General features: G+C 41.7%; 1 protein-coding gene across 3 annotated transcripts in view; it reads right to left on the minus strand.

Moving 5' to 3' along the window:
* Positions 1 to 27702, minus strand: part of CSGALNACT1 (chondroitin sulfate N-acetylgalactosaminyltransferase 1) — a 333538-nt gene that overhangs the window by 206820 nt on the left and 99016 nt on the right. The window contains exon 1 of one of the 3 annotated variants that reach the window (XM_046648697.1): positions 19911 to 19995. The exons of the other annotated variants lie outside the window; for them this stretch is intronic. The gene's annotated coding sequence lies outside the window, so the exon portion shown is untranslated. Of the gene's footprint in view, positions 1 to 19910; positions 19996 to 27702 lie in introns of those variants that run through there. 3 annotated transcript variants of the gene reach the window in all.

Here is a 27702-nt window from a genome sequence, read left to right on the forward strand (position 1 = left end):
TGCTAAGTTTGGAGACATAAAGACTCGGAGAGGCCCCTGCCTGCTGGCATAAAACTGGATCAAATAATCAACTACAGTCCCTTCCAGCTGCAAAAGTATCTATCCCTCCAAATGCTACTAACCTGATCTTACATCAGCTCCACCTCCACTCATCTCTATCACGCTCTTCTTTCGGAACTCAATTTTGTCCAGTAAGTTACCTTATACTTCTAATTGTCAATCTCCTTACAACATCCCTGTGGGGTATGACAAATTGAATTAGAAGAAACTAAAGAGAAAGAGTAAGCACAATTAACTCCCATTTTACAGACATGAAACTGAGCTGCCCAGTAAGTCAGGCATGGAATCAACCTCATGTATGGGTGGACAGAGACTTAGGTGGCTGGGGAATGCAACCTTCTGAAGGTTGCAAAATAGAACTAGCACAGCCCAGTGGAAGCCACCACAGAGCAACTACCCCACTGGAAGGTCTCTTCCCATCCAGCCAACAGGGGCCCAGGGGTGGTCACTGGCTCCCTACCTCTGCCCTGTGAAAACAGTTACAGCAGCCATGGTTAAGAAAAGATACGCCACCAAAGTTCCCCAGGTGTGAATTCATATGTGTGTGTCCCAATAAAATTTTATTTATGGATACTGAAATTTGAATTTCATACAATCTTTTGCTAATTTAAAAAAAATTGATGGAGGGGCTGGCCCCGTGGCCGACTGGTTAAGTTTGCGTGCTCCACTGCAGGCGGCCCAGTGTTTCGTTGGTTCATATCCTGGGTGCGGACATGGCACTGCTCATCAAACCACACTGTGGCAGAGTCCCACATGCCACAATTAGAGGGACCCACAATGAAGAATATGCAACTATGTACCGAGGGGCTTTGGGGAGAAAAAGGAAAAAAATAAAATCTTTAAAAAAAAATTGATGGAGAATTTTACAGAGAAGTTTTAGGTTTACAGAAAAATTGAGCAGAAAGTATAGAGTGTTCCCACGTGTTCCGAACCGCCTCCCTCATTTCCCCTATTATTAACATCTTGCATTGGTGTGGTACATGCAGTACAACTGATAAACCAACATGGATGCATTATTAACTAAAGACCACACTTTACATTAGGATTTACTCTTCATGGTATACGGTTCTATAGGTTCTGCCAAATGCATAATGATATGCATCCACCATCACAGTATGATACAGAATAGTTTCATTGGCCTAAGAACCCTGTGTGCTCTGTCTACTCACCCCTCTCCACCCCAAAGCCTGGCAATCACTATTCTTTTTACTGTGTCCAGAGTTTTTCTTTTTCCAGAACATCATATAGTTAGAATCATAAGTATGTAGCTTTTTCAGACTGGCTTCTTTCATTTAGCAATATACATTTAAGGTCCTTCCTTGTCCTTTCATGGCTCGATAGATATATTTTTTTAATTAATAGGTTTTTTTCAAGAGCAGTTTTAGGTTTACAGAAAAATGGATCAGAAGTTTACAGAGAGTTCTGACATATGCCCTCTCCCCCAGCATACACAGGTTCCCCTATTATTTACAACTTGTATTAGTGTGGTACATTTGTTACAACTGATGCACCAATATGGATACATTATTATTAACTAAAGTCCGCGCTTGGACATTAGGCTTCACTGGGTTTTGACAAATGTATAAAGACATGTATCCATCATTAGCCCATTTCTTTTTTATCACTGAGTAATATTCCATGGTATGGATGTACCACAGTTTGTTTATCCATTAACTGCTGAAGGACATTTTGGTTGCTTCCAATTTGGGGCAATGATAAATAAAAGTGCTATAAACAGAGTGATGTCAGCATCATGGCAGAGTGAGCTTGCACAGGACTCTCTCCCCTCCAACATACAACAAAAACGAGCAACCATATTCCAACAAAAAATATCCCAATAGCACAGGAATCCTCAGAGACCCACAGCAGCCAAACGACAGAGGGCAGAGAGGCTGGAGCCCCCTCGGAGGAGCTGCAACAGGGTAAGAGAGAACTTCACTCCCTCCCCTAAAGACTGGGATTGCTGCCGGGAGGCTCCGAGAAGGAAGGAGTAGGGGAGGGGTCACGCATCTGCAGGATCACCCAGGGCTCCCTAGCACCCTTGCAGTCTAAAGGGAAGCCCTCTAATGGGGCAAAAGCTTTTGCGTGGGGTGACCTCATCAAGTCAAGACCCCAGGAGCCCAGATAGCGAGAGCTGATTGGGAAACCCATAGTGGCAACAGGCATAACTGCAACTGAATAATATCACTATGTGGAAAAGACGCTCTAGCATCAAACAATTCATAAGAGCTCCAGAGCAGAAGGAAAGCAATAAAAACACAGAATTATGTCCTGAGGACTTGGAAATAAGTAAACTAAACGACAATGAATTCAGAATAGCTATCATCAAAAAACTCAATGAGGTAAAGGACAACATAGAGAAACAAGTCAAGGAGTTCTGGAGTTACTTCATAAAAGAGATTGAAACTATAAAGAAGAATCAATCAGAAATACTAGAGATGAAAAATACAATGGATCAGATAAAACCAAATATGGATTCCCTGAATGCTCGTGTGGACACCACAGAGGAGCAAATTAGCATAATCGAAGACAGACAGGTTGAATGGCTCCAGACAGAGGAAGAGAGAGAACTAAAACTAAAAAGAAATGAAGAAAACCTCCGAGAAATAGCTGATTCACTGCGGAAATGCAACATAAGAATTATAGGTATCCAAGAAGGAAAAAAAAAGGAGAATGGAGCAGAAAGCATGCTCAAAGAAATAATAGTAGAGAACTTCCCACATCTAGGGAATGAGAGAGAAATGCGTGCAAAGGAAGCTTTCAGATCTCCTAGATATGTCAATGTAAAAAGACCTACTGCAAGGCATATAGTAGTAAAACTGGCAAAAATGAATGACAAAGAAAGAATACTCAGGGCAGCAAGGCAGAAGAAAATAATCTACAAAGGAACCCCTATCAGACTTTCAGCGGATTTCTCTGCAGGAACCTTACAAGCTAGGAGAGATTGGAATCACATATTCAAAACTTTAAAAGATAAAAATCTTCAGCCAAGAATACTTTATCCAGCAAAAATATCCTTCAGATATGAGGGAAAAATTAAATCCTTCCCAGACAAACAAAAGCTAAGGGACTTCGTAGCCACAAGACCCCACACACACAAGAAATCCTCAAGATGGCCCTCATACCTAAAAACAGAAAAAAGGGAGAAAGTGGTCACAAAACACAGAGTAAGGAGACAAATAGACAGAATCAGAACAGGATAGCCAATATTCAACTATAGCATTAGGATAAAGGGAAGAAAAACACCAAAAACAAAGACAATCTTGTCACTTTAACCACAAACTCACAACACAAGTTGGAATAAGAGATGAAAACAATAACTTAGGAGGGGAGAAGGAAAGGGACTGAATCAGTTTAGGCTAAGGAAATAACAGACCACCAGAAAATGGATTATGCCATGCACAAGATTCTGAATACAAATTTCAGGGTAGCCACTAAACTAAAAAACAGAACAGAGACACAAAAACTAAATACGGAAAATGCTAAGAAATCCAGCATGAGAAACTGCAGAAGTCATGGGTAGGCCAAAACGCACAGGACGAGAAACAAAGGAAACGCAGGAAAACCAGAAAACGAGTGACAGAATGACAGCATTAAGCCCTCATGCATCAATAATCTGGTTCTTTGAGAAGATAAAAAAAATTGACAAACCCCTAGCCAGACATACAAAGAATAAAAGAGAGAAAGCTCAAATAAACAAAATCAGAAATGAAAGAGGAGAAATAACAACAGACTCCACCGAAATACAATGGATTATAAGAGAATACTATGAAAAACTATATGCCAACAAAATGGATAACCTAGAGGAAATGGATAAATTCTTAGACTCTTATAATCTCCCAAAGCTAAGTCAAGAAGAAGCAGACAATCTGAACAATCACAAGGAAAGAGATTGAAATAGCAATCAAAAGCATCCCAAAGAATAAAACCTCAGGACCAGATGGCTTTCCTGGGGAATTCTACCAAACTTTCATTGAGGATTTAATACCTATCCTTTTCAAGCTATTCCAAAAAATTAGGGAAGATGGAACGCTTCCTAACACATTCTACGAGGCCAACATCACGCTGATACCAAAGCCTGACAAGGACAGCAAGAAAAAGAACTACAGGCCAATATCACGGATGAACTTGGATGCAAAAATTCTCAACAAAATTTTGGCAAACTGAATTCAGCAATTCATCCAAAGGATCATATGTCATGATCAAGTGGGATTCATACCAGGGACACAGGGATGGTTCAACATCCGCAAATCAATCAACGTGATACACCACATCAACAAACTGAGGAATAAACACCACATGATCATCTCAATAGATGCAGAGAAAGCATTTGACAAGATCCAACAGCCATTTATGATAAAAAATCTGAACAAAATGGGGATAGAAGGAAATTACCTCAACATAATAAAGCCCATATATGACAAACCCACAGCCGACATTATACTCAATGGGCAAAAACTGAGCGCCATCCCCCTGAAAACAGGAACGAGACAAGGATGCCCTCTATCACCACTCTTACTCAACAAAACTGGAGGTTTTGGCCAGAGCAATGAGGCAAGAGAAAGGAATAAAAGGAATCCAAATAGGGAGGGAAGAAGTGAAACTCTCACTGTTTGCAGATGACATGATCTTATATATAGAAAACCCAAAGAATCCATTGGAAAACTTTTAGAAATAATCAACAACTACAGTAAAGTTGCAGGGTATAAGATCAATTCACATAAATCAGTAGCATTTCTATACTCTAATAACGAACTAACAGAAAAAGAACTCAAGAACACAATACCATTTACAACCGCAACAAAAAGAATAAAATACCCTGGGGTGAATTTAACTAAGGAAGTGAAAGAATGAAAACTACAAGGCTTTCTTGAAAGAAATGGATGACGACATGAAGAGATGCAAAGACATTCCATGTACATGGATTGGAAGAATAAACATAGTTAAAATGTCCATCTACCTAAAGCAATCTACAGATTAAACACCATCCCAATCAGAATCCCAATGACATTCTTTACAGAAATAGAACAAAGAATCCTAAAATTCATATGGGGCAACAAAAGACCCCGAATTGCTAAAGCAATCCTGAGAAAAAAGAACACAGCTGGAGGCATCACAATCCCCAACTTCAAAACATACTATAAAGCTACAGTAATCAAAACAGCATGGGACTGGTACAAAAACAGGTGCACAGATCAATGGAACAGCATTGAAAACCCAGAAATAAAACCACACATCTATGGACAGCTAATCTTCAACAAAGAGCTGAGGGTACACAATGGACAAAAGAAAGTCTTTTCAACAAAGGGTGCTGGGAAAACTGGAAAGCCACATGTAAAAGAATGAAAAACGACCATTCTTTTTCATCATTCACCAAAATAAACTCAAAATGGATCAAAGACCTAAAGGCAAGACCTGAAACCATAAGGCTTCTAGAAGAAAATACAGGCAGTACACTTTTGACATCAGTATTAAAAGGATCTTTTTGGACACCATGTCTTCTCAGACAAGGTAAACAATAGAAAGAATAAACAAATGGGACTTCATCAGACTAAAGAGCTTCTTCAAAGCAAGGGAAAACAGGATTGAAACAAAAAAACAACCCACAATTGGGGAAAAATATTTGCAAGTCATATATCTGACAAAGGGTTAATCTCCACAATATATAAAGAACTCACACAACTCAACAACAAAAAATCAAACAACCTGATCAAAAAATGGGCAGGAGACATGAACAGACATTTCTCCAAAGAAGATATACGGATGGCCAATAGGCACATGAAAAGATGTTCATCATCGCTAATCATCAGGGAAATGCAAATCAAAACTACACTAAGATATCACCTTACACCCATTAGAATGGCAAAAATAACCAAAACAAAAAGTAACAAATGTTGGAGAGGTTGTGGAGAAAAAGGAACCCTCATACACTGCTGGTGGGAATGCAAACTGGTGCAGCCACTATGGAAAACAGTATGGAGATTCCTCAAAAAATTAAAAATAGAAATACTACATGACCCAGCCATCCCACTACTGGGTATCTTTCCAAAAAGCTTGAATTCAGCAATTCCAAAAGTCCCAAGCACCCCTATGTTCACTGCAGTGTTATTTACAATAGTCAAAACGTGGAAGCAACCTAAGTGCCCACCAACTGATGATTGGATAAAGAAGATACGGTATATATACACAATGGAATATCATTCAGCCATAAAAAAGAATAAAATCGTCCCATTCACAATAACATGGATGGAACTTGAGGGAATTATGTTAAGTGAAATAAGCCAGATAGAGAAGGACAGTCTCTGTATGACTCCACTCATATGAGGAATTTAAACATGTAGGCAAAGAGAACAGATTAGTGGCTACCAGGGGAAAGGGGGGTGGGGGGTGGGCACAAAGGGTGAAGGGGTGCACCTCCAACACGGCTGACAAAGAATAACGTACAATTGAAATTTCACAAGATTGTAAACTATCATAAACTCAATAAAAATTAACTAAAAAAAAAAACTAGATAATGATAGTGTGGAAAGTACTGATGTCTCCACCTTACTTTAAAATGCATTTTAAAAAACAGACGAATTAATGAGTGGATAAGAGATAAATAGATATGTGATAATACATACAGCATAATGCTAATTATAGAATCTAGGTGGTAGGCATATGAGTGTTCACTCTACAATTTTCAATTTTCTGTATGTTTGAAATTTTTTATAATAAAATGTTGGGGAGAAAAAATAGAGTGCTATAAGCATGTGTATGCAGATTTTTGTGCGGACATAGTTTTCAATTCAGTTAGGTAAATACCTAGGAGCACAATTGCTGGATCATATGGTAAGAATATGTTTAGTTTTGTAGGAAACTGTCAAACTGTCTTCTAAAGTGGCTGGACCACTTTGCATTCCCACCAGCAATGAAGGAGAGCTCCTGTCGCTCCACATCCTGGCAAGCACCAATCTTGTCGGTGTTACAGATTTCGTCCATTCCAATAGGTATGTAGTGGTATCTCATTGCTGTTTTAACCCACATGTATATTTTTCAGAGCACACTGTTTAACTCCCCAAAGTAAAAAGCAAGTCCTAATAAACTGCCAGGATTCAGCCCATAATTGGCGTTCTGAGAAATTCCAATCGAAGAAGCCTTTGTTGAGAAAAAAATTATTTAAAACAATTAATTCCTCTTGCTGAAGGCAGGGCTGGTAGTACTTCATACCTGAAATATACTGAGGTTGAAAAGGCAAGCAAAATTTGTCCCTTCATCACTAATATGTTAAAATGAACTTTGAGAGACAGGAGGATGCCTGAAGTCTGGAGATAAAAATTGTCTTCTCCTGACCCCTAGGCACATAAAGGCATTTGCTTTCACATGGCTGGATTTGACTTTGTTTAACAAAGCTCTTCTCAGATTCAGCAGCATCGCGCAGTCCTAAACTGCTTTGTACGATTTCTAAGACAGTGAAAGTGGTGGGCAGGGGAGGGGAGGGAGGTGGGACTTGCTTCCTTTTCCTTCGGCTTATCCAGATGTCCTCTAACACTGTTTTTGGAAACTGGGACAACAGAATAATGGGAAAAAAGTTTTTGTGGCATATTATTACAACTGCTACGGCATGAATTTTCAAATAGCGCGAGAATTTTTTTTTACTGTATGTATTTCAAAGCAGCATTTCACACCTGCATGTTTATATAATCATTTTGATGCTCATTAACTCTACAAAGATTCAGACAATAAAGTGCAAAGAAATTCTAGAAGAAAGAGAAGTCATTCAATTTCATATTTTTTGTAAACATGTGAACTTGCCATGGTTATGACTTATGATTACTTAACATAATCAAAAGTCACATAACACAGCTACCTTGAAAACTTATTGGCAAGCATCCTAAATTTTTAAACGACTCATTTTATGTTCCCATTCTTAACAATCAAGATTATAACCACATAAAACAAGTGCTTTCTCCTCAACGACGGATCTGCTATTTGTGGCAGCTCCTCAAAAGCCTGGGAAATAGTCCATAATTAGGCAGCAAAGACGCCTGAAAACCAAAGCAAATGGCAAAGCATTTAAGAGAAGTATTCAGAAAGCATTTGCCAGGAATAAGCATAACATGTGGAATACCTTTTCTTTGTGTTTCATCACTGCACTTTGGAGGGCACATTCAAATACTTCTGTTCTTGACCACGGGCTACACACAAGAATTGATGCTAGATGTCCTGCACGTTACAGGGCAACATCCTCTAGCGTAAGGAACTTCAGTTAAAGAGCTGGAAGGCCCACACGTCAGGAGTGCTAAGAAAATTCTCCCCATTATTTTGCTGTCAAACTAAGCAGGCTATGCCTTCTGCTGAGAACTTTTATACAGGGAGTTTGGGGGTGGTAAAAGTAAAATATAGCATAACTTCAAAAAAAATTTCCAGTGAGGGACTTCTGGCCCAGAGGATCCTTGATTATCATCACTGAATTGAAAGCGTCTTCACCAGGTCAACCGCATATCCTTGCTAATCCTGTTGTGGAGTCTCCAGGACAGGAGAGTTGCAGATGTTTAATACAGCACAAGTAACTGGAAGATTCTTCTAATCCATGACTTTCCTTTTTCACCCTACAGCTTGATACACATACTCCTCCTAGCCACAAAGATGGGAAATTTTCTAGCATACTGTCATGGGTTGAACTGTCTCCTCCAAAAAGATATGTTGAAGTCCTAACCCCCAGTACCTCAGAATGTGGTCTTATTCGGAAATAGGGTCTTTGCAGATGCAATGAGGTCATACTGGAGTAGGGCGGGTCCCTAACCCAATACAGCTGGAGTCCATATAGGAAGACAGTGTGGAGATACAGGGAGAGCATGTGAACAGAAACGGAGAGGGAGAGATGCAGCTGCAAGCCAAGAAAGACCCAGAGTCAACAGCCCCTCCAGAAGCTAGGAAGAGGGAAGGAAGAGCTCTCGCCTACAGGTTTCAGAGGGAGGAGGCCCTGCCCACACCTTTCAGACTTACAGATTTCAGACTTCTAACCTCCAACACACGAGACAAAACGTTTCTGCTGTTTTAAGCCACTCCGTTTGTTGTAATTTGTTGTGGCAGCCTTAGAAAACTAATACACACCATGATCAATGAGAGTTATCCCTGGGATGCAAGCATGGTTCAACATACACAAAACGATCAAGGTGATACACCACATTAATAGAAAGATAAAAATCATACGTTCATCTCAATAGATGCAGAAAAAGCATCTGACAAAATATAACATCCTTTCATGATAAAAACACCTAACAAATTGGATACAGAAGGAACACACCTCAACACAATAAAGGCCATATATGACAACCCCACAGCCAACATCATACTCAATGGTAAAATGTTGAAAGCTTTTTCTCTAAGATCAAGAACAAGAAAAGTGTGCCCACTCTCACCACTTCTATTCAACATAGTCCTGGAAGTCCTAGCCAGAGCAATCAGGCAAGAAAAAAATAAAAGGAATCCAAATAGGAAAGGAAGAAGTAAAATTGTCTTTATTTGCAGATGATGTAATCTTCTATATACAAAATCCTGAAGATTCCACCTGAAAACTGCTAGAACTAATCAGTGAATTCAGTAAATCTGCAGGATACAAAATCAACATATAGAAAACAGTTGTGTTTCCATATACTAACAGCAAAACATCTCGAAAAGAAAGAAAACAATCCCATTCACAAGAGCATCAAAAACAATAAACTACTTAAGAATAAATTTAATGAAGCAAATAAAAGATCTGTACACTGAAAACTACATGACTTTGATGAAAAACAGAAGAAGACACAAAACAATGGACAGATATGCAATGTTCATGGATTGGAAGAATTAATATTGTTAAAATGTCCTTATCACTCAAAGCCATCTATAGATTCAACACAAAATGTATCAAAATTCCAATGGCATTCTTCACAGAAATAGAAAAAACTATTCTAAAACTTGTATGGAACCACAAAAGACCCTGAGTGGCCAAAGCAAACCTGAGAAAGAAGAAAAACGCTGGAGGTGTCATGTTTCCTGATTTCAAACTATACTACAAAGCTACAGTAATCAAACAGTATGGTACTGGCATAAAAACAGACACAAAGACTAACGGAACAGAATAGGGAGCCCAGAACTAAACCTATACATATATATTACACTAATACTGGACAAAGGCACCAAGTGTACACAATGAGGAAAGGAGAGTCTCTTCAGTATATGGTGTTGAGAAAACTGGACAGCCACATGCAGAAGAATGAAATTGGACAACCATCTCACACCATTCACAAAAATGAACTCAAAATGGGTTAAAGGCTTAAATATAAGACACGAAACTGTAAAACTTCTAGAAGAAAACATAGAGGGAAAAGCTCTTGACATTGGTTTTGGCAGTGATTTCCTGGATATAACATCAAAAACACAAGAAACAAAAGCAAAAATAAACAAGTGGGACTACCAAACTAAAAATCTTCTGCCCAACAAAGGAAACCATCAACAAAATGAAAAGGCAACCTACAGAATGAGAGAAAATATTTGCAAATCATATATCTGATAAGAGCTTAATATCCAAAATATATAAAGACCTCATACAACTCAATAGCAAAAAAATAAACTGATTAAAAAATGGGCAGAGGAACTGAATAGACAGGTTTCCCAAAGAAGACATACAGATGGCAAAAGGTACACGAAAAGGTGCTCAACATCACTCATTATCAGGGAAATGCAGATCACAACCACATTGAGATATCACTTCACACCAGTTAGAACGGCTGTCATCAAAAACACCAAAGATAATGAGTCTTGGCAAGAAGGTGGAGAAAAGGGAACCCTAATGCACTGCTGGTGGGAACGCAAGTTGGTACAGCCACTATGAACAATATGGAGGATCTTCAAACAATTAAAAACAGAACTTCCATATGACCCATCAATCCCAGTTCTGGGTAAATATCCAAAGGAATTGAAATCAGGATCTTGTAGAGATATCTGCATTCCCATGTGCATTGCAGCATTACTCACAATAGCCAAGATATGGAAACAGCCTAAGCATCCATCAACAGATAAATGGATAGAGAAGATGTGGTATATATACACACAAAACAGAATATTATTCAGCCATGTGAAATAAGGAAGTCCTGCCATTTGTGACAACTTGGATGGATCTTGAGGGCATTATGCTAAGTCAAATAAGTCAGACAGAGAAAGACAAATACTGTATGATATCACTTGTATGTGGAATCTAAAAAAGCCAAACTCAGAGAAACAGTAGAGTGGTGGCAACCAGGGGGTGGAGGAGGTGGGGAGATGTTGGTCAAGGGGTACAAACTTCTAGTTATAAGATTAACAAGTTCTGGGGATCTAATGCCCAGTATGGTGATTATAGCTAATAATACTGTATCATTTGCTTAAATGTTGCAAAGTCAGTAGATCTTAAATATTCTCGCCATAAAAAAGAAATAGTAATTATGTAACGGGATGGAGGCATTAGCTAATACTATGGTAGTAATCATTTTTCAATATATAAATATATGAAATCAATACTTTAAACTTACACAATGTTATATGTCAGTTATAGTTCAATAAGGCTGGGTAAAAAAAAATTAACCATAAAAAAAGAAAAGAAAACTAATACACATACATTGTGAAAAATGGGTTTTGGAGTCAGATAGGGGTTCAAACCCTGCTGTCTGGACTAACCTTCAAGCTCCTCTGGGACAGCCCTGCTGCAGGAACCCCTCCCCAGGGCCCAGAATCCTGCACAGATCCAGAGTTGGTGCCTCGCTGCTTGTCCCCAAACTTCCTTAGCAGGGACATAGCATCCAAGGATGCTGCCTAAAGGTCCATGTGCAGGGCCCAGGGAGGACCCCTAGGGACTTGTGAGCTGGGAAATTCATAATTTCACCTTAAAATTAAAATGTACCTAGGATATTTTATGTCATTAATGCTAAAAATATATTTTATTACTTTTATACAAATAAAATAGCACACCGCGTACCTTCTCTCTCTCTCTCCATCACCACGTGAGGACACAGCAAGAAGGTGGCAGTGCACATGCCAGGAAGAGAGTCCTCACCAGAAACCCCCATGCGGGCACTCAGACTTCCAGCCTCCAGAATGATGAGAAAATAAATTTGTGCTGTCTAGGCCTCCCAGCCTGTGGTGTTTTGTTCCAGCAGCCTGAGTTTGCAAAGACACTTGTCACATACAAATGACAACACAATTTAATGAAATGATGAAAACTCTTCAAGCTCAGCAGTGGTAATCAGATATCGACTGAGTCAGAACTGCCTCTTGGAAAGTTCAGGTGATTTAAGTATGTACAACAAATGTCTAAATGATCACGTTTAAATTAAGGCTCTGTGTTCCTTTGCTCTCACTAATAAGTAAGATCTGTCCATTTCACGTTTCACAGCACTGGCCTGTGCCCCGCGGTGGGCTGTCAGGGCAACGCAGAACAGGGGGTGGGGGCGGAGGGCGAAGAGGTCTCTCCTGCCTTCTCCGCACACACTGGTGGAAGAGCTCTGGCCTATCGCTGGGCACCTGCCTGGACCTCACAGTCAGGGATGTCTGTGCAAGGCCATGGCATATGATAATAAACGACAAGCAATAGGATACATTGGAGTATATGAGGAAGCCATTTGGTTTAAAACTAACTCAGACCTGAGCTTGTTTTTCAAAAAGGGCCTGATATGGCCTGTTGAGCATGCACTGTGCATCTGCTTTAAATATTTACCATGTCCCAAAGACAAGAATGATGCCCTTAAAGATAGGGATGTGGCTTCCCGGTATCAGCATTTCCTTGCAGATAAGTCTTTCTTCCTAGAAACGAAGGATTAATTACCAACCTGCTGTGCTCACCTTGTGACCACTGACCTGCTGACCTGCGGTGCCAGCTCAGCAACTCGTGACAGTAGTAAAAGAGACATTCCTGTTACATGTGATGTATGCTCTTCGTTCCAAGACGGTATACAACCACTCTGTACACCCCACTTCTTCAGTGTGCTTCCTTCCTTGGTGGGAAGGAAGCCCCCCAGGCTATAGTCCTCAGACCTGCCTCATAATAAACTCACCCCAAATTTTGATTTATAAATTGATTATGGATTATTTGCATCAACACACGTTAGAGTCAAGGGCTTGGGGTGAATGGAGGTTGCTTCTCTGTCCAGCTTCCCCAATGCCTACCCCTTGTCTATAGTAGCCAGATGTCTACTACTCCTCCCCTCACCACCCATGCATCCCTGAAATCAGCTCCGCTTCCCTGGCTTATTGGGGTCGCTCCATAAAGGGATGGGCAGAAGGGAACAGACGTGAGGCACATTAAGCAAGTCTTCCCACTTTCCTCTCCAACTCTTCACTGCCCTGTTTCTTTCATGTGTTTTAGAAGGCTTCTCACACAATTTCTTGAATTTTAGGGTAGTTTTACCAGAAACGATATACAAGAGATACCAGAAGCCCAGAGAAAACAATACTCTGAAATCAGCACCACTTTTGTATAGTTGGGGGTCCCTTCATGGAGAAGGGCTGTTTTTTTTTAAATATTCTGTTTCTTTGTCTGTGAAAAGTATTAACAGGCCCCACAAAGGCACAATTGGTTTACTATTTTTTATACACCTGGGCAATACAATCTATCTGGCCAAAATCAGCATTCACAGCAGTTGAGGTTCAGTGGTACCACATATACGTGGCCAATAGTGCTTTCCCAACCTTAGATCTTTGTAATATCCTTCTAGCATTCTCTATTCAACAGGAATAGCTTGAGAGTCTTTCTTCTCAGAGGTTTTATGAAGGCTTTTGCCTTGATTATGTAATGCATCATTTTACACCATTTGAATACGGATGCTTTCATACGCTAATCAGAATCCTGGAGACAACGGTTTTAAATGTATCTTTCATTAAGGAAAGCAATGACTTATGCTGTGTCATCTATTTTCATTAAAATGTCCCAAGGAAATTGTTCTGCCTTACAGGCTTTCTGTCCTAGTTGACATGCAACCAAACCACCTTTTCCATAAGAAACCTTTATCTTCTCCAGTGCGAGCTGGTGATTTTAGTATTTAGTAAGAGCAGCAATCTTTTTTTTTAAATTTACTATATGCAGTTGGCAAGATTTTTACTTTACTGTTTTTCCAGCTTACAATAATGCTCTCTTTTTTGTATGATAATGTAATAAGTCTAATTTTCCCTTCGGTTAGGTCTTGATTATTCCCCCTAAAGGCTGATATCTAAATTAAAAGCATTTAAAATTTAATGTTAGCAGAACAGTTATGTGATCACATGCATATACGGGAAAGTAAGCCCACAGATACCATTAATATTATTCCACGCAAATTAAATCCTATGCAGCACACGTAGCAGGCAGCTCTCCTTCAGGGCTAATCTGATTGTAAAACTGGGGCTAAGTTTTAAAAAGGTAACAAGTAAGGAGGGGGACAAACCATGAGGACTCAGTCTGTCCCTGCTGCTGCAGGACCGACTTCTGAGTATCATCATCATCACTTCTGACGTCTGACAAGGCAAATCACAAGCTAAGAATTACACCCATCATTTGAGAGTCTACTCTAAATCAACCTGACTCGTCTTTTGGAGCTATTTTTTTTAATTGCGGTAACACTGGTTTATAACATTATATAGGTTTCAGGTGTAAAAACATACCAGGCCTGGTGCCTCTTGCAGACATAGCTGAGGTTGGCCAGAGGAAGCAGTTAAGAGGTCCCTTCAAGGTTATCTGCAGCCAAATTGCAGGTTGAAAGAGATAACTGGTTTAACTGAAGCCAGAGGACACGGTTACAGGAAGTGGCAGTTTCAGGAAGGCAGGAAACTGAGTGGATCAAGCTTAGTTTCTTGACAATCAGCCTAAACTGTCAGTTTCTCGAGACCAGGCTCTAAGTAAAACTATCTCTAGCTTCCCAGGGCCTAACATATGCTGAACCATTCTGTGTGCCTGAAATTCCCTTCCTATATCTCAGCACAGCCAGGTCCACCTCACCCTTCAGGTGTCAGCTCGAATGTAAGCTCCTAAGAGAGGCCCGCCTTGACCAGTCCCTGCACCAGCTGTGTCTGCTGCCACAGAAGGCAGAGCATGGAAGGAGAAACAGATAGGGACAACCTGAAGGGAAGAAATGGACATGAGGCTGTCCAGAGTGGCAGCCACATCCATCAATGCCTACTTGTCTCTGGGCTCAACCTAACCCTGGACATACCCTTCTTCTTTCCACCTTATGAAATTTTTAATCTCACGTGATTCCCTGTTCTAATTAATTACGGTTGTCAACAGCATCAAAATGCTACCCCAAAGTAACGCAAGAGAAACTGAAAGAATTGGAAATGGAACAATAGAAAAAAGAATAATAAAGGGGAGAGAATTATTTGAAATGCATTATAAGTGAATGAAACCTAAATGCACAAAAGACTGCTCCAGTTGGAATTTCAACAGTGTTTGGAGATCCTTGCAAGAAGTTGTCAACGAAAATAATCCATAATCAATCTATAAATGAAAATTTGGGTGAGTTTATTCTGAGCTTAAATCTTAGGATTATAACCCGGGAGAGTTTTTCCACAAAGGCACAGAGCACTCCAAAGAAGGGGGGGTATAAGGGTGGTTATATACCCTCAGAGAGTATGTTTCACATATGATTGAAATGTCCCCTTTTACAATAGTCACGAGGCTGCTCTGTCAGCACAGCAATTGATGGAAACGGCAGATAGGTCTGCTGTCTCAGTGAACGCTGCGGGGTGGCAGGTGTGTTGCCTAGGGCTGGGGGGGTCACAGATGAGTGCTGCAATCTGTTCCCAGCCTAAAGAAAGATGCTTAATCTTTAAGGAGATGCCAACATTGGGAGGGGGAGAGAAGTTGCACCTTTATCTCAAGGGCCCTTTGCTCTTGCCAGAGGGAATCTCTAAAGCAGATATACAATGCATGCTCAACGGCCTCCGTCAGGCGCTTTTGGAAAGACAAAGTCAGGCCGAATTAGGTTTATACCAAATGGCTTCCTCATATATTCCAATATATCCTATTACTTGCCATTTTTATTTGTCAAAGTGATTATGGAAGTGGACTGTAAAGAACAGGGATAGAGAAGAGGTGCAGCGAGCAGTTACTTCCCCAAACTGAGAGACTCCACGTCAATTCACTGTTCCCACCAGGAGAGGCTGAACCAGGCCTCTGGGAAGGTATTTTGTAATTCAATAAATTATCATCGTCTTTTACACACCTTCTGATATAAAAGCACATACAAAGCCTTACATAACTTCCAAAGTCAGTTAAAACCACGACATATATAATTTGCCAAAGGCTTTTACTATATACGCTTTGGCACACCATAAATGCTATAAATGCCTACTTTGTGTGTTCTTCTTCTCATCTTTTACGGCTCATCAACAGAAGGATGTGTCACGATGATCTACTCCCAACGAACCCTCCCTCTCTCTTCAGGACTCTGAAAAGGAAACTCGGGAGTCCATGGAAATAGTTCAGAGGCCCTCTAGAAGTACAAAATGAAAGAGGCCCGTTATCCCGCAATGAAAATGTTCTACTTAAATGAAACCTCATTTTCAAGTGACCCAGCTGCAGAACAACCAACAATAACAGCTTTCTGTGCAAAGAGGAGAGGAGGAGAAAGGCACAGCAGCCTTGCCCTTGGTTCGGAAGGGTTATGTTTAAACAATGAGGGGGAAACACGCCTAGAAGCTGGGGTCTGAGAAAAAGATGCTGGGTATTTTTTTTTAATTAATAGGAATTTTGCTCACAAATTTCCACAGAAACCTTGTTTTTTTCCAATCTGATTATTCATTGCACTGTTAACCACTGCCAGGAAGAAGCCAAAGGATTGTAAAAACCTATGACAACACATCTGAAGCAATGCTGGGTGGGACTGATCTAAAGGCAGGGTACCCCCCGCAAGCCCCACATTCCTGCATGACTGAGCTGCTAGAAGGAACTGGGAAGGAGAGAAACATATGAAACATCAACCTTCAGAGATCCCCAAAATAGAAGACAAATTCTGGGAACTACAACATGAAGCCAAGTTTTAGGACACAGGAAGCTGGGGCCAGTAATTGAACACATTTGATAAAAACGTGTCCCTTTCCTCTCAAAGCTACAAAGGAACAGGCTGCTCTTCTTAAGGAGGCCACGGACAACACACAACTGCTTTGACCCACCCCACGTCACCACAGACGAATGGCAACATACCAATGCGTTTCCCAAATTGACAGTGATGTGTCCACTTGTACTATCTAGAAACACTCTTTGGGACACCCACTTGTACAAGAACAGTTTTGGAAAACTTATATGATAAAAAAATGGGGCAAAAGGGATTCGATAGTGAAAGCTAATAAGTTTAGTTGAAACTTAACATCCTTTCAGTCTAATGAAAAGCTGGAAAGATTATACCAATGAAGTTAAGCTTTATAATGTAACATATAGTATATTCTTTTATGAGGAAAACAACTACATGCACCAAGATTATTTAAAAGGTTTACTTGTTTTCTGGTAAGAATCTTGAAGCTTGTTGCACATGAAAACCTGCACAAGACCAACGCATCCAGCAGGCATCGGCAGGAGAGCCCTCACGTCTCCACGCAGCGCTGGACGCCCCTCCAGGTGCTTCACAGGCCTCGCTCCACATCCCTTCACAGCGACTGCTGTTCCCAGGGAGGAGCTCAGCCCAGAGCAGCGGCTTAGCTACATGTCAAAGAGAGTCCGTCCTACAAAAGCAGCTTCCCAAACCCCACATCCCAGACTTTTATTATTCTCCCCCTCATTAAGGTCCAGTTTTCTCTAGAAGAAAATTAATTTCCTTAATAAAGATTGCATTGCATGGTGGTTGAGAGTATGGGCTTTGAAAACAAACAAATCAAAGTTCCAGGCCTTGCTGTGCCATATATCAGCTGTGTAACTTTGGCCAAGCAACCTATCCACTCTGGGTCTCAGTTTTATTGCCTGTGAAATGGGGCTAATTGCATAATGGACCTACAATAGCCATTGTCATCATATACCCATTTCCGGTTTCCCTCCCCTTCCCAGCATACTGAAGCCTGTGCGTCTCACCCCTGCAGTCGAGTGGTGCCATCGGACTAGTTCTGACCAGCGAAATGTGCACAGATACGTGGCACGCTGCTTGCAGGTTTGGACAACGAGAAGTCTGCACGATTCTGCAGCCTCTCCTACCAGCCCTGGGTGAGACGGCAGAGTTAGGCTGACATTGCGGCCCCCGGGATCACGGAGCCACCTCACGGAGTGCTGGTGCCCAGACTACAGAGGACCGGGCTCTGGGGAGTGAAGCCACTGCACCCGTGGGGCTGTGACCACAGCATAACCTAGCATAGCTGACTAATGCACTCCTCGGGGGTCGCTGTGAAGGTCAAATGAAATGACAGAGGAAGTCCTTGTACAGTCACCAATTAACAAAAGTCAACCCCATTATTATAACTGTACAGGGGCCAAATGTGGGAACTCGGATCGTAATCACAAGACACCTAATTTATAGTCCATTTATTCCCTCAGTACACGTTTATTCTCTACAATCTGCAAGGCATTATGTGGGAGCTGAACAGACAGTGACGAACAGAATACACACCATAGCTCATACGGCCCCAAGGAAAAAAGACAACTTTAAAACTTGTCTAGACACCCCTCTCTGAGAGGGTTTTGGTACAACTCTTTATGAATATGTGTGGATACGTTCTAGTGACCTGGAAAGGGATAAAGGTCTGCCCTCGCAAGGATGTGAGGTATGACAGCGCCCATCTGGGAAGCTCCCAAGGCCTCATCCGGCCCACACACAGGACTCACTGAGCCATCCTGCCTGCTGGTGAGAGCACTCAATGCCCGCACGCCTGGTGGAAATGACGAAGATCTCGGACTTCCATCAGGGATATTCCAGTGAACACAAATCTTATCAGCATTAACACTTCACATCCCATCCTATAGCACTTGCTAGGCATGGCATCAGTGTAATAAGAAATATTTGTATATCAAACTCGCTTTATGAAATATATACATATTTATATTCTTGTGTAAATACAAATACACAGGTAAATCTCCCAATATTTTAATCCTCTTGTTTTTTCCTTGATTCTTGAAACTATACTTTTCTGGAGCAGGAAATCTTCTAAGACTCCTTGGAGTTCAGCTGCTAGAATATTCTTTTTTTAAAAAAAAAGATTGGCACCTGAGCTAACAACTGTTGCCAATCTTCTTCTTTTTTTTTTTTTCCTGCTTTTTCTCCCTCAAATCCCCCAGTACGTAATTGTATATTTTTTAGTTGTGAGTCCTTCTAGTTGTGGCATGTGGGACACCGCCTTACTATGGCCTGATGAGCGGTGCCATGTCCACGCCCAGGATCCGAACCGTCGAAACCCTGGGCCGCCAAAGCAGAGCGCGTGAACTTAACCACTCAGCCACGGGGCTGGCCCCAGAATATTCTTGACAGAACCCCAACGTGCTCCTAGACAGTCTCAGTGTAATAGCTTTGAGTGCCTGATACAGCAAAATTTTCAGTACTTGGGTAGAATGATTACATCTGGAAAATGTATATACTTGGACTCAAAACTGAAAATCAGTGTCCCACTGCATCAGAGAAACAACACTATTAATTCTAGGCCGATGCCCGGGGAACCCAACAGGAGACACTCCAGCACTTCTCAGTAGTCACTCTGTCACACTCAAATCTAATTTAAATTTCCAACAACTTTGCTTTAGAAGTTTTTCCATGAAATTTGGTCATTGCCTGACTTGCCTGCTGTAAATTCTATTAACCAAACTCTGCAGGGCCTTGCACTACTCTTCAATAACGCTATGCTTGGGAAAAAAAAAAGGTTATGAAACCCCTAGGAAACACCTTCTATATTGCAGAAAGTAAACTTACGAGTGTAAGACTTAGTCTTTGGTTGCTTTTCCTTTCAGATTCCAAAAGGCTGGATTCAATGCCCGGACAATCATATCTTCCAAGACACAGGAGAGAAACCCCGAGGAGACGCATTAGAGTCTGGGCCCGTCTGGAGAGACTCAGGCTGTGGAAACAGGCAGACAGGTCCACTTGGTCCTCTCCTGCCCTTCCTTTGGCGACAATAGAGACATCTGGAGCAGCGGCAGAATTGGTGTCACTCTCCCAGCTCATCTGCCCAAGTCTCTCCTTCCTCCCAGTCTTCAGTGCCCTCCTCTCCCCCACCCCTGCCCCTCAGACATGGCATCCACCCGAGTTACCAGTAACAGTGACCTGTAGACCCTGTCTCTCCTTTTTCCACCTTCTCTCTTCCACCTGTCAACTCCCAGACCTGGCTGAAGTCTCCGAGCCCCTGCGGGATACCCCGGAGCCTGCGCCGGGCCACTTCCTCACCTGAGCCTCCAGACCCACTCAGCGTCCCGTCCCGGGGTCTGGGGTGTCCAGGGACAGCAGGTGGGAGTTCATCGCATGATCAACGCGACCCCGTCAGGTTAACAGAAGCAGCCCTGGAGTTAAGAAGCCCTCTAGACAGGCGCTGGGGGTTCAGAGCGGCAGGGCGCCCTCCGCGGAGCCCCTCCCGTGTTGCTGCTTGGCCGGTGCTGGCCTGGCAGCCCTACTGCAGGGGACGCGCCAAAAACGAGGTGTTCCCACGAGCGGGGACACGATCCTGCAAAAGGAAGTACACTTCTTAAAATGTTGCACAACACACGCTCAAGACACTTTTTTTAAATGTATAAAAACATTTTGAAATGTAGGGAGAAAACAAAACCTGTGGACACTCACTCATCCCCTCACCTGTGACCTTACCTGCCCTGATCAAACCACCCAGCCCCGTCGGGGCAGCGCCGGGCCCCAGGACAGGCCCGGCCGCCCTCGCAGCCCCGACCCGCCGAGCGGCCGCGGGAGGCGGCATCGCGCATCCTCCTCTGGTTTATCTTACAAGCCTCTGAAAGGGTAAAAGCGCTCCAGCTTGAGGGCGACCTGTGGCCGCCTTGGTCTGCGGCCGCGGCGCCTAGTTCCGCCTGGAACAGCTCCAAGGGCGCGCGTGACGACCGTCTCTAATCCGACCACATTATTAATGCAGAAAAGTACGGGCAACTAAGAAGCTTTTGCTAAAAAGGAAAGTGCCTTTCTAGATAGGACTAAGAGTTGAGTTTTGCCTAAATCATTTTATTGGTTTTACACAACTCCGATAGAAATCCCAGAGCTGTGTGTTCTTCCTTTTGGCTTTTATTGTGCCTGTTTTTGCTTCAGGGCGGGAGGGGAGCGGTCAGGGCAGACAGAGGATAAAGAATTTGGCAAATGGTTCTTCGATTTATATAAAGAAAAACAAAAAGGTTCAAATAAGTAAGTTCTGGAAAATAAGTGTAAGAAGAAGAAATACCACCTCTCAAATAATAATGCATATTATAAAGCTATAATAACTAAGAGTGCAATTCTAGGGTAAACAAGAAACAGATAATAAAACAAAACAGCATAGAAACAGACCCTAAGATATAGAAGACATGAACACATGATGAAGTGATAACAAAATTCTGTGGTCAGACAACAGCTTACGTAACAAACACACTGCCGGGTCGGGCCAGCCCTGGTGGTTAAGTTCAGCACACTCGGCTTCAGTGGCCCCGGTTCGGCTCTGGCTGCAGACCTACATGGCTTTGTTAGCAGCCATGCTGTACTGGCAGCTCATCGGCAAAATATATACATATATATATTAGCTCAGGGCGAAAAAAAGGGCCAACTGATTATCTATGGGGGGGAATCAAGTTAGATTTAGAGGAGCTAGGAAAAAAATTAAGGTAAATATATTTATCTTCTTTCTGTATGAGCAAAGACTTTCTAAAATTATGGCAGAAATCACATACAAAAGATATAAACAACTACTTAAATTAAATTAGTTTTTACACAGTAAATTATGTATTCTATAAAATTCTAAATAAATTAACACATCTAAACATCAAAAAAGTAAAAGCCAACAACTAATTTGGAAAATATTTTCAGCAAATATCATGGATAAAGGGTCAATATCCTTAAAATATAAAGATCCCTCATAAACTGTAAGAAATAGACTAGACTTCAATAGATAAAAAATAGGGGGGTTTTTAAGGGGAATAAAAATGTTAATATACAGATTAAAATATGTTTAACTTGAATGGTAATCAAAGAAATGCAAATTGAAACATCATTAGCTTTTGCTTACGAAACTAGCAATGCTAATACACAATGCCTTTGTGGGTAATGAGCGCCAGTCTCCCACCCACTGCTGGCGGGGATTCAAATTCACTCTGGAAAATAATTTGGCAAGCATTATGTATCAAGTACCTTTAAAGTGGTCATACTTTTTGACCTATTAATTTCACTTCGAGGAATAAATTTAAATGAAACAATCATAACAAAGATGGAGGCACGAAGATGGACATGGGAGCATTATTCGTGAAACTGGAAACAATTTAAATGCCTAACACTGGGCAACGGCTAGTAAGTTATGGCACATACCTGCTGTGAAATATTGCCATTGAAATTCTGCTCATGAAGAGTTCTAACGATGGAGAATTTGTGATGCCCTGCGCTAAGCGAGAAAGGAGGGCACAAAGTTGTGCGCATTGGGATCTCAGGTTTGATAAGACGCTCCCACACGTGCTCGAGGACTGAATAAATGCCAAAATGGTCAATAGTGGTTATCACCAGAAAGTGGGGTTATAGGTAGTTAATGTTTCATGCTTTATATATTTCTGCATTTCCTACATTTCCCACAAATTAATATATATTAATTTCCTAATAAAAAAAAATAAACCTTAAAGACTACCCTCAACACCTCAAAACAAAGACAGTAAGAAAGGAACTGTAGATACTCTTCAAGCCAGGCTTATTCTAGACCAGAATTATGGAACTGACAATCACTGCAGGCCTCCAATCCAAGACCCTTATTGTAGATTAAAAACTATTGTAAGCATTTTATGAAACTGAGACATCCTAAATTTATGAAGGTCTTATCCCAACCTGCAGTCAGCCTGGTATTAATAATATTCCTGCATAAACATCAGCAGAACGCTCTGCAGAGGCAAGACACAGGGCTAAGAGTGAAAACACCAGCATCAGTAAAAGGAAACGACCCAGGTAAAAATCCTGTGAGCAGCAAAGTTTAATTCATTAAAAGGTAAATAATCAATAACCATGACTTTGATATTACTAGATTGTCAGCAACACATTCTAATTAATCTCAGCCGGTTCTTACTGTGGCAGGAAGCCAGGAAACAGGAGGCAACAGTTACTTGATTCTGATACAATGAACAAGGGAAACAATGTACTAGATTGTTAACGAATCAGACAGGGAGAAATGAATCACTCCAGGGAGCACAATGCAATAGTATTAAGGTGCAACCAGAGGGAATACCTAAGACACCCGCTAATTAGGACTAATTGGATTAGGCTCTAATCCAAACGAAGATAACAAAAGGGGTAAAAAGTACTCAAGAACCAAGTTCATTCTGACAGAGAAGGACATGCTGCGTGGAAACAACGTAGATTGTGGAGTCACACAGACAGGGCTTGGAATCCCAGTACACCCACTTACAAGCTGTGTGCTCCGTGGCAAGATTCTTACCCTCTCAGAGCATCGGCTTCCTCGGCTGTCAAACACAGATGGTAATTAACCTTGCAGGGTAGGTGTAAGGTTTGAGATCAGAGATACTGGACACCTGGCTCAAAGCCCAGCATGCCTAACAACGAATGGAAAGACCAGGGGCCGCAGAGGCCAGCGGGGGCCCTGACACTGTGGGCACCACCTTCCCTTTCCTGGCCGACTTGTAGGCCCTGGGGAAAAGCCTTGCTTGGTGCTGCCAGGGGCTGGGACGGGTCGAAAGAGAAGGACAGGCGGCACTGAGCGATTCCATCGAGGCCAGGCCCTGACAGTCCTGCAGATTCCCCCGCAGGGCTGGCCTGGGCTCTGCTTCACCAGGCCCCAACCAGACTCCCAACAGCCTGGAACAGAACTGGGGACAAAAGAGGCGGAAAAACAGCAAAAACAATCCCCAGAGAAGGAACCAAATAACCACAGAAGGGGGGAAATGCATGGAATACAAAATACAATCAGACATAATTAAAAGAAAAATAACAAGAAATAAATTAAGAATGACAAGTCAACAAATCTAGAATAAGCCTCGTGAACAGCACTTTAAAAGAGATGTCGCACACAAAGGATGAAGAAAATTGGCAGTGATGGGAAGAATCCATGAAGATAAAAATCACTATCGCTCAGTAGAAAGACACAGGGAAAATACTAGAAATACAAGGTAAATATGTGTAAAAATAAGAATGCTACCTGGTAAGCATCAAGATTCTAAGGGAATTAGAAACCACCTTACTGACAGAAAGAGCTTGCAAAGCTCCAGCCATCGCCACCAGAAGCTGACAAAAGATCCTGGGTAGTATTGTTTTTTTTTTTTTTTTTTTGGTGACGATGAATGGCCCTGAGCTGACATCTATGCCAATCTTCCTCTATTTTGTATGTGGGATGCCACTACAGCATGGCCTGATGTGTAGGTCTGCGCCCAGGAGCTGAACCCACGAACCCCAGGCAGCTGCACTGGGAGCGAGCAAACTTAACCACCAGGCCACCAGGCCAGCCCCATGGGTGACACTGCTGATCACTAAAAAGTAAAAGGGCAATTGTGACAACCTGTCAATGATTGAAGCCTCAGTTTTCAGAGAAGTAATAAATAAAATTTGAGGAGATACTGAAAATTATTAGCAACATTAAAATTGATTGTAATCACAAGCAGTTGAACTAGGAGGAATAATGAGCCCTTATTTGGAAAAAAAAAAAAATTGCATCAGACAAACACGATGGCTTCTTCCAGTGGCATGGGCACTTCTGGCTTTAGCTTTAGCTGACAGAAGAGCACAGAGGATGAGGAAGCACCGTCTCCCACGTGAGAAAGACCTGCGTGTGAATCTCAGTTCTGCCCCCCAAACCAGCTTGCACACGTTACTTAACCTCTCTAAGCCTCAGTTGTTTCATCTACCTCATTAGTGCTTGTGACAACTAACAATTAACTGGCAAAAAGACCCGGTACATAGTAGGAGCCACATACACAGTACCTACTGTGAAGCTTAACAGCATCACTGGGGTTGCACTAGATTCTAAAGAGGGGAGAAAAACACAGACTTCCTCAAAGTCGAGATCCTGTCAAGTGGCTAAGAAGAAAGAACGGCAGTCATGTTGACAGAGAGTCTGGTGTTCAGCTCCTCAGAGAACACACGCATTATCTCCTTTGCTCCTAGCAACGAGATGAGCAGTAGATGGAGGAGGGACTCAGCTCGCCCCGGAGCATCTGTGGACTCTGCCTGTCCACGGTTCCCCAAATAAGAGCACACCTTCTGTCCCCCCCATGGTGTCCCCCACAGCAGGCCTCGCAAAGCCACAGCAGCCAAGCCTGGGGATCACAGGCCGCCCTGATGCTCACTTCCTGGAGTCCCACAGTGCAGGGGCATTCCCACCAAGTTGGAAGAGGTCAGCTGACAGCCAGCTGAGTATCACCTTAACCAGGTGCCATGCTCAACACACTTGATATTCAACACATATTTCCTGATAATGCCAGTGACTGAAAATGGTCGTGTGTTTACATGCCTCTCAGATGCAAAGTTATCTTTGTTTCTCCTTCCATTCCTCAGCTCATTTGCATATTCAAAACATGGGCGGCCGGCCCCCTGGCCCAGTGGTTAAGTTCGCGCGCTCCGCTTCAGCAGCCTGTGGGTTTCGCTGGTTGGGATCCTGGGCTCAGACATGGCCCCGCTGGTCAGGCCACGTTGAGGCAGCGTCCCACATGCCACAACTAGAAAGGACCTACAACTAAGATATACAACTATGTACCAGGGGGATTTGGGGAGAAAAAGCAGAAAAGAAAAAAAAAAAAGATTGGCAACAGTTGTTAGCTCAGGTGCCAATCTTTAAAAAAAAAAACTGAAATTGTAATAACAAAAAAAAGAAAACAGAACCTAGTGATCATCTGCTAATAGACTAAACTGTGTATCTCAGCGCTGAGCGTGATTCTCGCCACAGACTAGAGCTATGTTTGAGGAAAACAGTACATTATGCACTCCACAGAATTCAGTGGCTGAATTATTCACAAAATGTGAAGTAAGGAAGAAGAGGATTGCAAATATTTTGGATAGCTCAAAAATTACTAAGTGAAGGTCAAATGTTAGAGGATACCAGATTCTGGTCTTATTTACTTCAGTGATTACATTAGTTTTTAAAAGTATTTAGAAGAAACTGTTTCACCTACAACCTAAATAAAAGCTGTATGGTCAGCTCGGTTGGCGGCAAGAATTTGTATAATGAGACGTTTGAGTAAAAGAAAGAGGCTCTCTATGGTGTGCCACTCTCAGACAACAGGTGCACTGGGAGCACGGCTCAGCCAGCACATGTCCAGCAGCATCGAGAGGCAGCCTCGGAAGCAATCTAAAACATGAAATACACTGTTGTTTAGGGATTTTCCAAACTCTTTGTTTTGTTTCGCTATCTCAAGAATACTTTAGACGTTGTGAATATAATGACAATTTGTTGCATATTATAAAGTTCCTCTTTAAAAACAGCTCACTTTGTTGCTCCTTCAAACACTTATGAACAAAGTATTATCTTCCTATTCCTAGGTCTGTTCCAAGAATCTAGCAATCTTAATCAAATTTCCAAGTATGGATGGGTGTTTTTACTATATATTCATAAACAAAATTGTGTCTTTAAAAATTAAAGTTAAAGTCTGACTGTCAAAACAAGTATGAGACTACTCTGCCGGTGGGAGACCATGGAGGGCAACTCGTCAATATCTAGCCAAACTAAAACCTATACTTGGACCATTTCTAGATTCCATTTCTAGATGTTTACCCTACAGACACACCATCACATGTACATAGGCCATTTCAGCAAAGGTTTTTATAATATCACAAGAATAGAAACGACCTAAAGGTCCACCAATAGGATGCTCTATAAATAAATTATATCCATGAAACAGAATACAGTGGACCCACTAAAAAGAATGAAGCAGTTCTACACATAATAAAATGAACCAATCTCCACATTGTTAGGTGAAAATCTCACCTATCATTGTTAAGTACAAAAACAAACAAACAAAAGCAAGATGTGGAAGTGCACAGAGTCTGCTACTGTTTATGTAGAGAAATGATAAAGACATAAAAAGATACTCACATATAATATTAATAGTTAATATTCGTTGAGTGCATTCTGCACGCCCAGAATTCTTCTCAGCACTTTACAGGAATTATCTCATTAGTTCTTCTCAGCAACTCTGAGAGATACTATTAATACACCCATTTTGCAGATGAGCAAACTGAGGCACAGTGAGTTACTTGCCCAAGGTCACAAAGCTAGTGGCCCAGGTTCAAACTCTTTCTGGCCTCAGAGCTCACCCTCTTGGTCACGACTATATTGAACTTCCTAATCCATGTATCACCCCTAAGTGTTCATAAGGAACTGGGATGAAGAGATGCCCCCGAGGAGAAAACCGCCTGGCAGCAGGTGGGCACGGAAAGATCAGCTTTTCACTGAACCTTTTGAACTGGATACGTGTGCATGACCTGTCCAAAAATAAATAAACAATGCACTCATTTTCAACTCTGCTTGCTTGGATTAATCGGCAAGAAGGACAATATGGATTAGTGTTATGAATGAATTACGTATTTTTAAAGAAATGCA

This window comes from Equus quagga, chromosome 22 (genome assembly GCF_021613505.1).
Source record: "Equus quagga isolate Etosha38 chromosome 22, UCLA_HA_Equagga_1.0, whole genome shotgun sequence".
NCBI lineage: Eukaryota > Metazoa > Chordata > Mammalia > Perissodactyla > Equidae > Equus > Equus quagga.